General features: G+C 32.3%; 1 protein-coding gene across 2 annotated transcripts in view; it reads left to right on the forward strand.

Moving 5' to 3' along the window:
* Window positions 1–15,162, forward strand: part of ATG5 (autophagy related 5) — a 124,583-nt gene that overhangs the window by 64,266 nt on the left and 45,155 nt on the right. The window lies entirely within an intron of this gene.

Genomic DNA, 15,162 nt, shown 5'->3' on the forward strand with positions numbered 1-15,162 from the left:
TTGCCAGTGTGACACAAAAAGTTCTGTGGTATAATGCAAGGTCATGGATTATCTATTTATAAATTGTGCTTTAGATTTCTGTTTTTTCTTTCTTTTTTTTACTTGGCTTTTATTTTTGGTGGAGGGTATATTAGCTTAATAGATAGAACTCCTTTTCTTGAATCAGAAAGATCTAAATTAAGATCTGGCCTTACCCACTTACTAGCAGTATAATCCCGGGCAAGTCTTTTAACCCTGTTTGCATCAGTTGCTTCATCTATAAAATAAGCTGAAGAGGGAAATTGTAAACCACTTTCATGTCTTTGTCAAGAAAACTCCAAGAGTTGAACTCAACTGAAATGAAGTGTTTTCATTGTAATAACCACAACCGATATTAAAGCATGGGCCATTTTAAAAAATTATTAACAGAAAAAAACATGAGATATTTTAATAGTTACAATAGGTTAAATTCCTAGTTATTTGAATTCTTATGATCTATTATGATTAATCGAAACAGTTGTAGAATTATGTCCTTTCTGCAAGTATTTTAACTAAATCTACTCCATCATTTACCTCAAAAAAAAAATTACCTTACTGTGATGGTAAAAATTATTTTTTAAAAAAATATACATTTTTACTATTAATTGTAAATAGAATGAGTATATTGTAAGTAGGTAGTGAGCCTCTCCATTTAAAAAAAACAAAAAACAAAATATTTACTACTAATTGTTTTTTTCTGATTTTGAACATATTGTGTTCTAGGTAAGAAGATGCCAAAATATCCTTATTGCCATATGTTTTATGAAAATTTGTATTTTCCTCGGGAATAGTTTTCTTTTCTTCATCTGTTCAGAAAGTGAAGTAAGGGTGATTAATATACTTATTATAATATTTGAATGTGAAGATAAAGAGTCCAAAGAGAAGACAGAATAACATGAACTTAAAGTGAAAAGTCTGTTACATTGATATTGTTGCCCGTTTGTCCTTAATTTATTTTTTTTTAAATAGTTCAAGAATATGTCATGTAAAATTTATAGTCCTGATTTGCCTTTGTTATAGGAGAGCAATGCATACTCAAATATGTAATCCTTTATAAATGTTTGGCAGAGGAAAGAATTTGAAGATTATTTAGAGTGCAAATAATTTTTTTTCTGTCAGTCAAGGACAGCAGTAAGGTGCTAAGAAAAATATTCATCTACACAGTATCTTTGTGAAAATCCAGAGTCTAGCAGATCAGATGTGCAAGAAGTAGAGACTGATTGCAAGTCCAAGGTCTCTCAGTAGAGGAAGACAGTCAGGAAATAGGTCAGCAGAGGGGCCTAGCATGTGGCCAGGCATGGGACAATACTGTTAGCATCTGGAAGTAGAGACCGGGTAATTCCCTAGTTCCTGTGTTTTCTGGAAGTTGGGTATCTTTTCCTCATTTTCCTCATTATAGAAGAGCTTCCTGAAGAATTCCAAGATCTGGTCTTCATGGAGTTGAATAGATTTATGAAACGGTAGTCCAGAAGACCCCTAGACAACCAGGAATAGTGAGGGAACCCCAGTATTGGTAGTTACTTATCAATCTTTGGGAAGAGGCTAAAAAGACTGAACTCATTTAGGGAGGAGTATTCATCATATGAGATATTCTTTAGGTTCTCAGCCAGATTGGAGAAGCCACAATGTTTTGAGATGCAGCCTTGATTAGGAATCCCAGCACAGCAATTTCATTATTTTTATTTCCATTGAGTGCTTCTGATATATTATGATAATTGTCCTTAATATAAATAATATACAAAGACAAAGAATTTCCCATTGATAGCATGCTTAAAGCCCTTGTCCAAAGAGTTTGATCAGTGCAGGTAAAATGAACTGCCTTCTAAGGCCCCATCAGGCTATCTCCAGAGATCTTGATTGAGTCCCTAAACTTCACTTCCACTGAGTGCCTGTTGTTTTTGTCTATCAAGAAGGAGCCATGTCCTTCTTGTCCTAGTTGATGAACTGGAAAAGCTTCTGAAAGGGGCTTCAACTGGAGATTGTTGTTTGTTCTGGCAGTTCCCAGATTAGTTATTTCTATACATGCTATTTTCTTGGCTTGGGATTCATAGCAGCAGGAGACTCTAGTACTAGAGACCCTGATGCACCCAGGGGCGTGGTGGCATTGAGATCCAACATGAACTCAGCCTGCATCAGCAGACCCTGAGTAAGGGAGCAAATACAGAACAGGGAGAGCTGCAAAGGCACTGTGGCTGGCTGGCTGGGACCCAAGAAACTTGCTCTTTCCTATAGCTCTGTTTTCTCTCTACATTGGTCCAATCTCACTATATCCATTTTAAATCTTTGTCTCTGTCATTCACAGTGTCTTGGTCTTAGTCTCTGTCTCTTTCTGCCTGATTTTCTCTTTTCTTTTTTCTCTGTGAATAAAAAGGAAAAAGGGGGAAAATAAGACAAAACATATTATTCAGCAAGATTTAATCTGTACATTCCTTACATGGGAAGATACTTATAATTCTTGAGAACTGTACCTCTATACATTGCCTATACAGAGGGTGTAAATATAATTTATATGTGATATAAAAAAAAATTAGGGGCAAAAAATAAGGTTGTTTTGGGAGAAAAGGGTACAGCAGAATGGAGTAAATTAAATCAGGTGAACAAAATACCTACTATAACAGAGGGGGAAAAAGAGAGGGGTTGAGCATTGTTTAAATCTTACTATCTATGATTTGACTTAGAGGGAATAATATAAACACTTAGTTATAAAAATTATCTTATCTTGCAAGGAGAAAGAAATGGGAGGGGTTGATAGAAGGGAAAGCAGTTTGAGGGAGATGGGATCAGAAGCTAAACAGTGGTGAGGAGGTAGCAGGTGAAAGGAGAGAGAAAATTAGAAATGGGGAAAAATAGGATGGAGGGAAATACACAGTACATACAATTGTGAAAGTGAATGGGATAAACTCTCCCATAAAATGGAAGTAGATAGCAGAATAGATTTAAAACCAGAAGCTTATATGTTGTTTACAAGAAACATATTTGAAACTGCGAGAAACATAGATAGTAAAGTTAAAAGACTGTGGCAGAATATATTATGCTTCAGGAAAATTAAAAGAAACCAAACCCAACACCAGTAACAATCCTGATCTTAGTCAAAGCAAAAGCAAAAAAAAATAGACCTAATTCAGAAAGATAGGGAAGGAAATGACATCTTACTAAAGGTTATCAGAAACAATGAAGTAATATCATACTAAATACATATGCACCAACCACAAAATAAACAAGAAAGAAGTTAAGGAGATGAACAGAATGCTAGAAAAGTTAAAAGCAATAAACCAGTGAAGAAATTTGAAAGGGGATAGAGAAGATCTCTTTTTTCTCAGCACTCTATGGAACCTACATAAAAACCGGCCATAAAGTAGAGCATTAGAAATCTCACAATCAAATGCAGAAAGGCAGAAATATTAAATGCATCCTTTTCAGATCATGGTGCAATAAAAATTATGTGTAATAAAAAGCCATGGAAAGATAAACTAAAAATTAGTTGGAGACTAAATAATCTAATCCAAAAAATCAGATGAGTCAAAAAATAAATCATGACAGTAATTTTCATTCAAGAGAATGACAGCAATAAGATAACATGCAAAAATTTATGGGATGCAGCCAAAGCAGTTCTTCAGAGAAATTTTATATCTTCATTGATTACATGAATAAAATAAGAGACGGCGGATTTGGATATTCAACTTAAAAAGCTAGAAAAAGAACAAATTTTAAAACCCCAACTAAATGCCAAATTAGAAGTCCTAAAAATCAAAAGAGATTAATAAATTTGAAAGTAAGAAAACTGTTGAACTAATAAATAAAAGTGGTTAATTTGATTTAAAAAAAAGAAGAAACCAAATTATCAGTATCAAAAATGAAAAGACTGAATTTGACATTAAAGAAAAGGAAACTAAAGCAATAATTTGGAGCACTTTTGCCTATGTCAATAAATATGATGATCTAAGTGAAATGGATGAATACTTATGAAAACAAATTGTCCAAATTAGTAGACCCCATTTTAGAAAAAAAAAAAAAATAATTGAACAAGCCATCAGTGAAGTCCCCACCTAAAAGTCTTCAGGAGCAGATAGATTTACAAATGAATGCTACTAAAGAACAATTAATTCCAGTACTATATAAACTTATGTGGAAAAATAGACCAAAAAAGGAGTCCTACCAGATTCCTTTTATGACATAAATATAGTGCTGATACCAAACCAGAAAAAGCCAAAACAGAGAAAGAAAATTACACCAATAACCCTAATGAACATTGATGCAAAAATTTTAAATAAAATATTAGCAAAGAGATTACAGCAGTTTATCATGGGATGACATATCAGTACCAGAGATTTATGCCAAAAATGCAAAGCTGGTTCAATAGTAGGAAAATTATAAGCATAATTAACCATATCTATAACAAAGTTAAAACAGAAATCATATGATCATCTCAATAGATGCAGAAAAAGCTTTCTATAAAGTATAGCACCCATTCCAATTAGAATAGTTTTCCTTCTATGTAAAACCATTAGCAAACATTATATATATATATATATATTTTAATTTATTTAATAGCCTTTTATTTACAGGTTATATGAATGGGTAACTTTACAGCATTGACAATTGCCAAACCTCTTGTTCCAATTTTTCCCCTCTTTCCCCCCATCCCCTCCCCCAGATGGCAGGATGACCAGTAGATGTTAAATACATTAAAATATAAATTAGATACACAATAAGTATACATGACCAAACCGTTATTTTGCTGTACAAAAAGAATCAAACTCTGAAATATTGTACAATTAGCCTGTGAAGGAAATCAAAAATGCAGGTGGGCAAAAATATAGGGATTGGGAATTCAATGTAATGGTTTTTAGTCATCTCCCAGAGTTCTTTCGCTGGGCATAGCTGGTTCAGTTCATTACTGCTCCATTAGAAATGATTTGGTTGATCTCATTGCTGAGGATGGCCAAGTCCATCAGAATTGGTCACCGTATAGTATTGTTGTTGAAGTATATAATGATCTCTTGGCCCTGCTTGGCAGCCCTGCTTGGCAAACATTATATTTAATGAGGAATAAACTAGAAGCATTCCTAATAAGATCAAGGATAAGCAAAGATGCCCATTATCACCACTATTATTCAATGTAATACTAGAAATATTAGCTTTAGCAATTATAGCAGAAAAAGAATTAGAATAAGAATTTAATGAGGAAACCCAGCTATCACTCTGCAGATAATTTGACGATGTACTTAAGGAATCCTAAAGAATTAACTAAAATCTACTTGAAATAATTAACAATTTTAGCAGAGTTTCAGAATGTAAAATAAACCCACATAAATCATCAGCATTTCTACATATTACCAACAAAGTCCAGTTCAAGAGATAAAAGTCCTTGTAGTTTAAAATAACTATAGACAGTATAAAATATTTGGCAATCTCTGTCAAGACAAACCCAGAAGCTATTTAAACAAATTACTAGACACTTTTCACACAAAGTCAGTTCTAGATAAATAGAAAAAACATCAATTGCTCTTGGATAGGGCAAGCTAATATAATAAAAATGACAGTTCTACCTAAATTAATCTACTTGTGTGGTCCTATATCAAACTATGAAAAAATTGTTTTGTAGAATTAAAAAAAGTAATAACAGAATTTATCTGGAAGAGCAAAAGGTACAGAATATCAAAAGAATTAATGGAGAAGAAATGCAAAGGAAAGCAGCCTAATTGTACTAGGTCTAAAACTATATTAGGAAGCAATAATTATCAAAAACCATTTAATACTAAGAAATAGAGGGATAGAGCAGTGTCATTAATTAGGTACACAAGATACAGTAGTCAATGATTATAGTAATCTACTGTGTGATTAAACCCAAAGACTCCAACTAATAGGACAAGAATTTACTATTTGAAAAAAAAAAATTGAGTTGAATAGTTTTGTCTTTTCTGTTATCACCATCTCAGATCAAATCAGCAAACATTTATTAAACACTTATTTTGTGCCCAGCATTGTGTATTCCATCTTTGATCCACCACTTTTCAATAAAATAGCAAAAAAAAAGAATAAAAAAGAAAACATTTTTATAATCAAACTTCAGAAGTTTCATTCTGAAGCTCTGTACTCTTGACATCCTTTGATCTCCATTATTTGTCTTTGTTTCCATCTATTGAAAGTGTTTTAATATTAATTTTAAAATATAAGTTGGAAGATACATTTACTGTTCAATGACATAGCTATTTTCTTCTAATTTAAATTATTTTTCTTTGTGTTTTAATAATTTCATTTTTAAGAATTTCCCATTGTTCCTAAGCCCACTTCTCCTGTTCAAAAGATCTGTTTTATACTTTGAGTCCATTCATTCCAACCAAAGGAGACAGAAAGAAGTCATTTTTAGAAATGGAAGATAAAATATCACAAATTAAGTTAGCACTTCATAAATTAAGAAAGAAGCCAATTTTTTTTATATTCTCATGTACAAAAATGTTGATTTGTGGGTTTTAAGTACTAGGAACAATAGAAATACATGGAAAATTGCAGCTCCACTTCCAGATATGTGGCTCTATTGATAATGAAGTAGTAAGCAGCCATATAGTCAACAGTATAGTCAACATTTTTCTTCATAAACAAAGTGCAGTAATGAATTATATTTTAGACAAATATTAAACTAACACCACTCTTTACAAATATTATAGCTGAAGTATTAATGTTCTCCTTCCCTATTTAAATACTGTAAATAAAAAATTCACAAAGTTTGCTTCAGTATCCAGTTTTGATATGATGATGACTCAGTATTCAAAGATAGTATCAGTAAAAGGCAAGTTCTAACCACAGAGTTTGTAACAGTAAACAGCGGAAGGTTGGAGTTTAAAGCTCAGGAGGGCGTTCACTTTCATTCCTTAAATTCTGTCAGTTAACATCTTTTCAATTCTGTCTCTGTAAACATCTCTTGAATTCATTCCATTTTGTCTAATCACACTATAGCCTCTCTAGTCCAGCATCTTATGACCTCTCAAACAGATTGTTACCAATAGCTTCCTAATTGGTCTCCCTGCATCCTGTGTCTTCTCTCTAGAATACATTTTCCACATCTCTGCCCAAATTCCAAGTCTAACCATGTCAGTCTTTTGATCAAAAAATTCCATTGGCTTTCTCTTCCCTTTTGGAATTGAATATAAAGAGCATTTAAGCCATTAACATTATGATTTTATTTAGTTTATCTTTTCAGGGTCTATTTCATGTTAGCCCCATTTATCCACTTCAGCAGTGAGGTATGCTGTGGGTAGAGCATATTCAAAGCTAGTCTCGATTTCTTACTTCTAGCTTTGTGACCCTGGGCAATAAGTCACCTAATCTAGCTACCTCAGTTACCTCAATCATAAATTGGGGGTGTTAATAATAGTACCTATCTCACATGGTTTTTTTATGAGAATCAAATGAGATAATATTTGTAAAGCACTTAGCACAGTTCTTGGAACATAGTAATTGCTTAATAAATGCTTATTTATTCCCTTCTTCCCTTCCCCACTCTGTGCTCATCTTTCTCTTCTGAATCCTTTTATTCACCTTACTGAATCAGGAAAAATCAAAGACAAAGGAATTAGAGAGGTACAAGAAGGATTAGTGATGTATCAGATATCAAAGGAGGAGAGGAGATCCAAAAGCAAGTGGTAGTCTACAGTGCTAAATCCTTCAGAGATCAAGCAGGATGAGGGAACATTTGGATTTAGCCATTAGAGAGGTTGTTGGTAAATTTTGAAAAAGCAGTTTCACTAGTATGGTAGGGTGGGAAACAAATTGCAAAAGAACTGAGAGATGTTTAAAAAGTGGAGGCATGGATTTATACGGCTTATAAGAGGAATTTGACAGTAAAGGATTATAAAAAAGTGAAAGAGTAGGTGGATATAGTAGAATGGTCAAGGGAAAGGCCTTTTACCTTTAAATTTTCTTTTTTTTAATATATTACAGGTAGATGGAAAGAAGCCAGTAGAGAAGATAGATTGATATTGCTTGATAGGATGATCTTTGCCAGAACAAGGAAGAAAAGATGGGATCAAGAGAGTTAAAGGGATTATCCAAGAATAGATAATTCTTCCTTTAAAGCAAGAAGAAAGGAGCCAAAAATGTTGTTGATGTTAAGTTTTCAGGAATAGAGTTTAGGAAAGCATCTGTTAAGTAACCTATTTATAAATGTGGTCCCAGTCTACCTTTACAGCTTTACTATTATACATTACTTCCCTTCACTTACTCTTTATTCTAGTCACATAAGCCTTTTTGTTTCTCTTTACAGTGGCTATTTACCACTTATGTAACATAATCCCTCCCTTACCTCCTTCTCTTCAAATCTTTATTTTCAAAATGCAGCTAAAGTTCTGTCTCCATGAATATTTTGCTTATTTCTTCCAGTTTTATCTCTCTCTCTCCAGTTTAATTTGTATTTATTTTGTATATACCTTATGTGTACTTTTTGTCTTTCCTGATGGAATTTATATTTTTAAGGGCAGAGACTTTCATTTTTATTTTGTATCTCCAGAGTTTGGCACATGATACACTCTTAATAAGTCTTTGACTGATCATTTTATCTCCTCAGTCAAGTAGGTGGTTAAAATACATGTAAATTGGAGGTTTCAGGAGATAGTTAATGGGAATATTCGCTGTGGAGAATGAAGATGGGATTTGATAGAGTTGCAGGGATGGCACTGCTGAGTTTATGTAAATTTGTAATTTAAAACCAACTTGAATGTGTAAGTTTTTTTTTTTTTCATTTAAACAATATTTAGACTATCTTGAGTGTTGTCATCTTTTACTAGAACTTAAACGGGAGCATAGAGATTCTAATGAAATAAAGAATCACAGAATCACGGCGGTGGAAGATATTTCTAATCCAAGTAGTCCATAACCCAAAAAGAATACAGGAACTTTTCTCTCTTTCTGCAACATTATCTCTGTCTGAAGACCTTCATATAAAGTGAACTCACTATGTAGTTTATTCTGCTTCAACGCAGTTCTCATCATTAGGAAGCTTTTCTTTAAGTCATCTTTAAATCTTGTATATCTGCAACATCTATCCTGTCTTTTGAGGATAAGTAGAATAGAATTAATTTTTCTTGCTTAAAGCCACCCCTGAAAAACTTCTACCTTCACATTGCAAAACCAGTCTTTACTTCTTCAACTTAAACTCCCTCAGAAATTATGAAGCCATGATTGCTGGTTCTTTCATGTCCTATTTTCCTTCCTATAGTAAGCTCCAGCTTGTCGGTGCCTTCCTAAAATATGGTACCCACAACTGATCATAATACTTTGGATGTTGTAAATTTTTTTTTGTTTCTGTTTTTTATTTTCCAAGTTTTCTGATGACATTATGAAAGTTGTTTTGACTTGTCCGTAAATTATATTTAAGTGAGGCAGAGTTGCATGAAGTCAGCCTCACTCATTCTTCTAGAGTCATAAAGTTCAGTGGCTAGACAGAAATAAGAATAGGTAATGGTGACCTGAGATGCAGTGGATGATCTTGGCATCTTCCATGTGTGACCAAACTCTAAGTTCTCCACTGCACCTGCTTCAGCCACTTGCAGGCTGTTGGAACAAAGTGTTCTTATCTGCCCATTCTGCTGGAAGGAATCTTTACATATTTGGGGTAGACATTCACCTAACTTACTAAGAACCATGAGTTGTGTCAGTTACTTTCAACCTACTGAGATGGTTTACCAGGATGTGGCCCCCAGAACCACATATGAGAGTTGGGTGAAGGTGGGTAACAAAAGTAGATGAATAGCCCTAAAAAGGGCTCAGCAAGCCTTCATACCAGATGTACAAAAAAATGCAGGACTTGAAGTTGGGAAGAACTGAGTTCAAATCTGGCTTCAGACAGTTAGAAGCTGTGTGATCTTTTGCATTCTGATGGAAGGAAAATAACATAAGACTATCACTCCCTTATTTTTGATATTATGCCTTTGTTAATTCAGTCTTAAAATATGTTCAAATTGGAGATGTTTTGTTTGGGGGGTTTTTTGGTGCATCACAGTTTATCCTTAGAAGTGACTGAAGCTCACAGATCATTTCCACTTGAAGTCTCTCTGTCACCTTTCTAGGATATCCAGGATTCTCTAGCTCTCCCACTTAACCTCTACAAACACCTTCCCTAAAGAGGCTCTATTCATATCTGTTTCTCTTTCTTTGACCACTCCTCCTTACCCATATATAGTTTCATTTTTCCATATGCTTATGTAGAAAGCTTTTTTTTCCTTCTCTACTTGTGCTCTGATGTTCTCATTCTCTAAGCACTAAGATATCCATGGGCCAGCCACAAGCTAACAACTTGGGACTTTCGTATCTTTAGAGCTAGAAGAGACCTTAAAGATCATATAGTTCAACCCACATTTTCCAATTGATGAAACTCGATTTCATGGCTTCACAATTTGTCCATTTATATTTCCAAGTAATATAACCCAGACCAACTTTTTGAAAGACTATCCTCTACAGCTTCTCTTTCTAACCTCTGCTAATACTATTTTTAATCTTTTAATAAGTTTGGGTTTTTCCCAAAGGGAATTTAAATCCCACATGTATAGGATATTGGTTCTGGCATGTCCCCCTGCAACGTGGATTTGCCCTGTAAATTGACTTTATGTGAAACAATTGATTAGGTATAATGCACATTTGATATAGTCCCTTAATAATGAAAGATCCATGTGATATGATTTACTCTTTTGTTGATCATTCATGGGTGTTAATCAGCTAATGAACTGAAAGAATTTATATTTTCACAGGTTCAGTGATTTGAAAGTTTGAAAAGCACAACAATCACACATATTATAATAGTTCTTGCTTTTTAGAAAACTCTGAAAAAAGTTATTTTTATCATGTTAGGATTTGATGTGTAACCTAAGTAACCCATTTCTTGACATTCTTTTATATTATTAAACTTTAAAATTATGCTACTTTTTTGCCAGGCAGAGTTTAGTTTTTCATGATAAAGATGTATTATTTCTTAAATGTTTAGCAAATTTGCTTCTTTTGATGTCTTGACAAATTTGAATAGGCAAAGTCTTATTAGGTTAATTAAAAAACAACAACACAAAACCTGAGTAGTTATTTAGTTTTAGTATTAGGATGTAAAACAAAGTATTTCTTTATATATATATGATTGTGAGATGGTTAGAAGACAAGTAGAGTGTTCTGCTTTGTAGTAAAAGTGTTTTTGTCTGCTCAAATGTTAGAAAGCCTTTCTTGAAAGGAACGTGATTTTTATTCTTTCATAAAAAATGTCATAAAACTGAATCTTAATTTGATTGTCTCCTTTTCCAACTAAACTAACACTCAGCAGTCAGATCTTCCAAATTTTCTAATTACTACACCCAAATGTTTCAACAAAATGGATGTATGTAATTGAACATGCTGATAATTAAAATTTAATGCAAGATTTTTTTTTTTAGACTGTAAAAGACAGGTATGAATCTTCTCAGTAAATGTGTTTCTTGTTCTAAATAGTTTTTAATGTTTAGATTTAATGGACATATATTTCCTGTCATAATGAAACTATTAGATTGAGAACGGAAATCACAGTTATTTCATGAGTTTTATCAGAAAGACAAGCAGCTGGTATATGCTACATGTTCGTATACAAAGCAGGCAGTTCATTGCTTGCATTTTCTTTTGGTTTGATGACTAATTTATTTTCTTTTAGAGCAAATTCTAAAAATGCTTCCAAAGTAAAAAAAAAAAAAAAAAAAACCAGTGAAGCAGATCAAGAGAATAAGTGAAACATTATTTTAAGATATTGGTTTTAGAGATTGGTATTTGTGAGGCTGTTTTAAGTATATTTATCTATAAAATATCTCTTTAAGTTATACCCTTTAGACATTAAGTAAAATCTATTCGGGGTTTCAGCATTTTAGCCAAGCAATACATAGGTTATCCTAGTACATTTGTAATTTGTTTCATTTATAAATTGATATACAGTCAACCATGTATGTGTATACACGTGCATATACATTCTGTGTTGGACATAATTAGGAAATACTGACTTTAGGCATTAGTTTTTTGAGCATATATAATAAGTTTTTCATTTAATTTTACCCTTAAGAATAATGCTTAAGAGCAGTATACTAGATGGTAGAACAAAGACAACATAAAGGAAGGTATCTTATTAAGGCTACCAACTTTGATCTAAAAGTTTAAAAAAAAGATAGCTTTTGAAGTGTAACAGCAAAGTATAACATATATACCCATTATGATGGAGAATTGTTTTGTTTTTTAAATTGGTTCAGGATTACTGTCAATAACGATAGCTAACATTTACATCACTTTCTCTATTATAAATCTATAAGAAAAATGTTTAGATCATGTAGTATTGTTCTTTTATTGGAAAAGAAATTGGCTTGCAGAAAGACAAGATCTCACAATCAACAGGCATTTGTTAAATACCTTCTACATATTACCAGATAACAAAGAGTAAAACCAGATTCACACCCAAACCTTGTGGCCCAAAATTCAATCAAAATTCCACTAATTGTTTATATGTAGAGTAGTGGCATATTGAAGCCCAAGATGAAATCCCTTTGGAATTTTAAGTGGGTATGTTTAGTCTTTAATTTTTTTCTTACATTTAAAGAATCTAGTATATAGTAAATAGTTAGAAAAAGAAATCTTATACTTATTTGAATGTAAATTAGATATGTCTTTGATGAAAAATGTGATAGAATAACACATACAAAGGAAAATATAAAAAATAAAAGAACTCAGTTTTTAAACTGTCTTTTTTTTCCCTCCAAGATAAAGGACATTTATTTTTGATCTAGATATAGCAGGAACAACAAATTATTATTGGTCTTGAACTTCTAGCTACATGCAAACTTTAATATTATTAAAAAGTGTATGGCAGCTAAGTGGCAAAGTAGTTAGGTTACTATTCCTAAAGTCAGAAGAATCTGAGTTCAGAATTCAGCCTTAAATACAATACTAGCTGTGTGATCCAGGGCAAGTCATTTAACTCTAATTGCCTCCCCCAAGGAAGTATATAAATATGAATATATAAATATATATGTGTTATATATATATTTATAATGTATAAAAAAAAATATATATATATATATATATATATATAAAATGTACCTAACTAAAATTATAGCCATATGGCTAAAATGAAAAGTAATCTGTCTCATTTTTTCTTCTAAAATAAAAGCAAACAAAATTAAATGTTCAGGTATTATGTTTCTTTCAAAGACATTTTTTAATTTTAAAAAATTATTGATCTGTGATATGCCATTAAAATAATGCATAATAAATGGAGATCTGCATAAATAGGAGGGAAAGACATATATACATGTACAAAAGTATTTATAGTGGCTCTTTTGTATGGTGGTAAAAAACTGGAAATTGAGAGAATATCCATATAATTGGGGAATGGCTGGTATATATGCATGTAATGATTAAACTGCTACAGTATGCTTTTTGTCTTTGTTAAGACTAAGAAAAATATTCAAACAAAAATACCCTTATCTTCATATTCACAAAGTAAATGAACTTTTTGTAAATAATAAATTCTGCTTTTTGTAAATTATTAAAAAAATGATCTAAGATAATAGGTTGATATAACTAGAGTTACATCTTTTTTTTTTTTTTAAATAGCAAGGAATTGGCGTTCAGAATTTGGTCTTTGTGAGCTTTATGTCTATTTGAATTGATAGTGATAAATTAGTGTTGAAAGTGAAGTAAGTATTAAAATTCAATTATCACTTGATAAAGAAACATAAATTAGGCTTTATAATGAGAGAATAAAATGTTATGTTTTAATCTGAAATAATACTGATTTTTACTGTCAGTTTCAATTCCCCCAACTTCTCTTCTCTCAGTTTTTGGATTTTTTTTTTTTAATCCTCCACAAAGGAATCCAGGCTAAAATGCGTGGTTATTTTTCTTCTCTGATCCAAAAAGTTCAACGAATCCTTAAATATTTGGGAGGTAATATAATAAAGGGCCAAGAAAGAGCATAGGCTCAGGAGTCAAAGAACCCAAGTTCAAATCCTACCTGATGATGTTTATATGTGTTGCTTTAGGCAAATCTCTTAATCTTTCTGGGCCTTTGTTTCTTTATCTTAAAAATAAAAGCTGTGGCTTTTTAAGTTCCTTCCAGTTCTAGAGCTATGATCCTATGAACATACCTTCAACTTTTGGTTTTGGAGAATTCTTATAGTAATTTTTTTTTTCAAATATTATCTGAGTGCGATTTATAGCATACTTTTTTCACTTCATTTTTCTTTTTGTTCTTTTTTCACTATGGGTAATTTGGAAAATGTTTTGTATGACTTCACATGTAGAATTGATAAATTGCTTGCATTAACAATGGGAGGGGGAAGAAGAGAACTTGTAACTCCCAGTTTTTAAAAATGCATTTTACAATAAATGTGTAAAAATAGAAAGACTTTTTAAAAATGTTCACATTTTAATTCAATATTTATTATGTATCTACTGTGTGTAAGGCACTGTGCCCAACTCTAGAGATAAAAAACCAAAATGAAATAATCCCTGCCCTCAAAAAGTTTTACATGCAACTGGGACATTCTCAAATTTTTTAAAATAGGAAATTTGAGGAGAAAAGGTGCACTAACAATTAGGGCAATCTGGAAAACCTGCTAAAATTGGCTCATGAGTTAAAAAACTGGAGGTAAATAAAGGATCTTAAGAAGTAGAAAACCTCTCTCTCTTTTACCTTCTCTTAAAGGTAAAGAGAACAATATCTGGTGCAAAGGTATAAATAGGAGAGATGAAATACTTATTTAATAGTGATATTAACAGACATAATCACCTCTACTTTTTAGAATCCCTAACTTCCTTTAAAAAATTGCTTAGTTAACTGTGCATACCCTTTGATCCAGCAGTGTTACTACTGGGATTATATCCCAAAGAGATTATAAAGAAAGGAAAGGGACCTGTATGTGCACGAATGTTTGTGGCAGCCCTTTTTGTAGTGGCTAGAAACTGGAAACTGAATGGATGTCCATCAGTTGGAGAATGGCTGAATAAATTGTGGTATATGAAAATTATGGAATATTACTGTTCTGTAAGAAATGACCAACAGGATGATTTCAGAAAGGCCTGGAGAGACTTACACAAACTGATGCTGAGTGAAATGAGCAGGACCAGGAGATCATTATATACTTCAACAACAAT

Source organism: Sarcophilus harrisii, chromosome 4 (assembly GCF_902635505.1).
Source record: "Sarcophilus harrisii chromosome 4, mSarHar1.11, whole genome shotgun sequence".
Classification (NCBI taxonomy): Eukaryota; Metazoa; Chordata; class Mammalia; order Dasyuromorphia; family Dasyuridae; genus Sarcophilus; species Sarcophilus harrisii.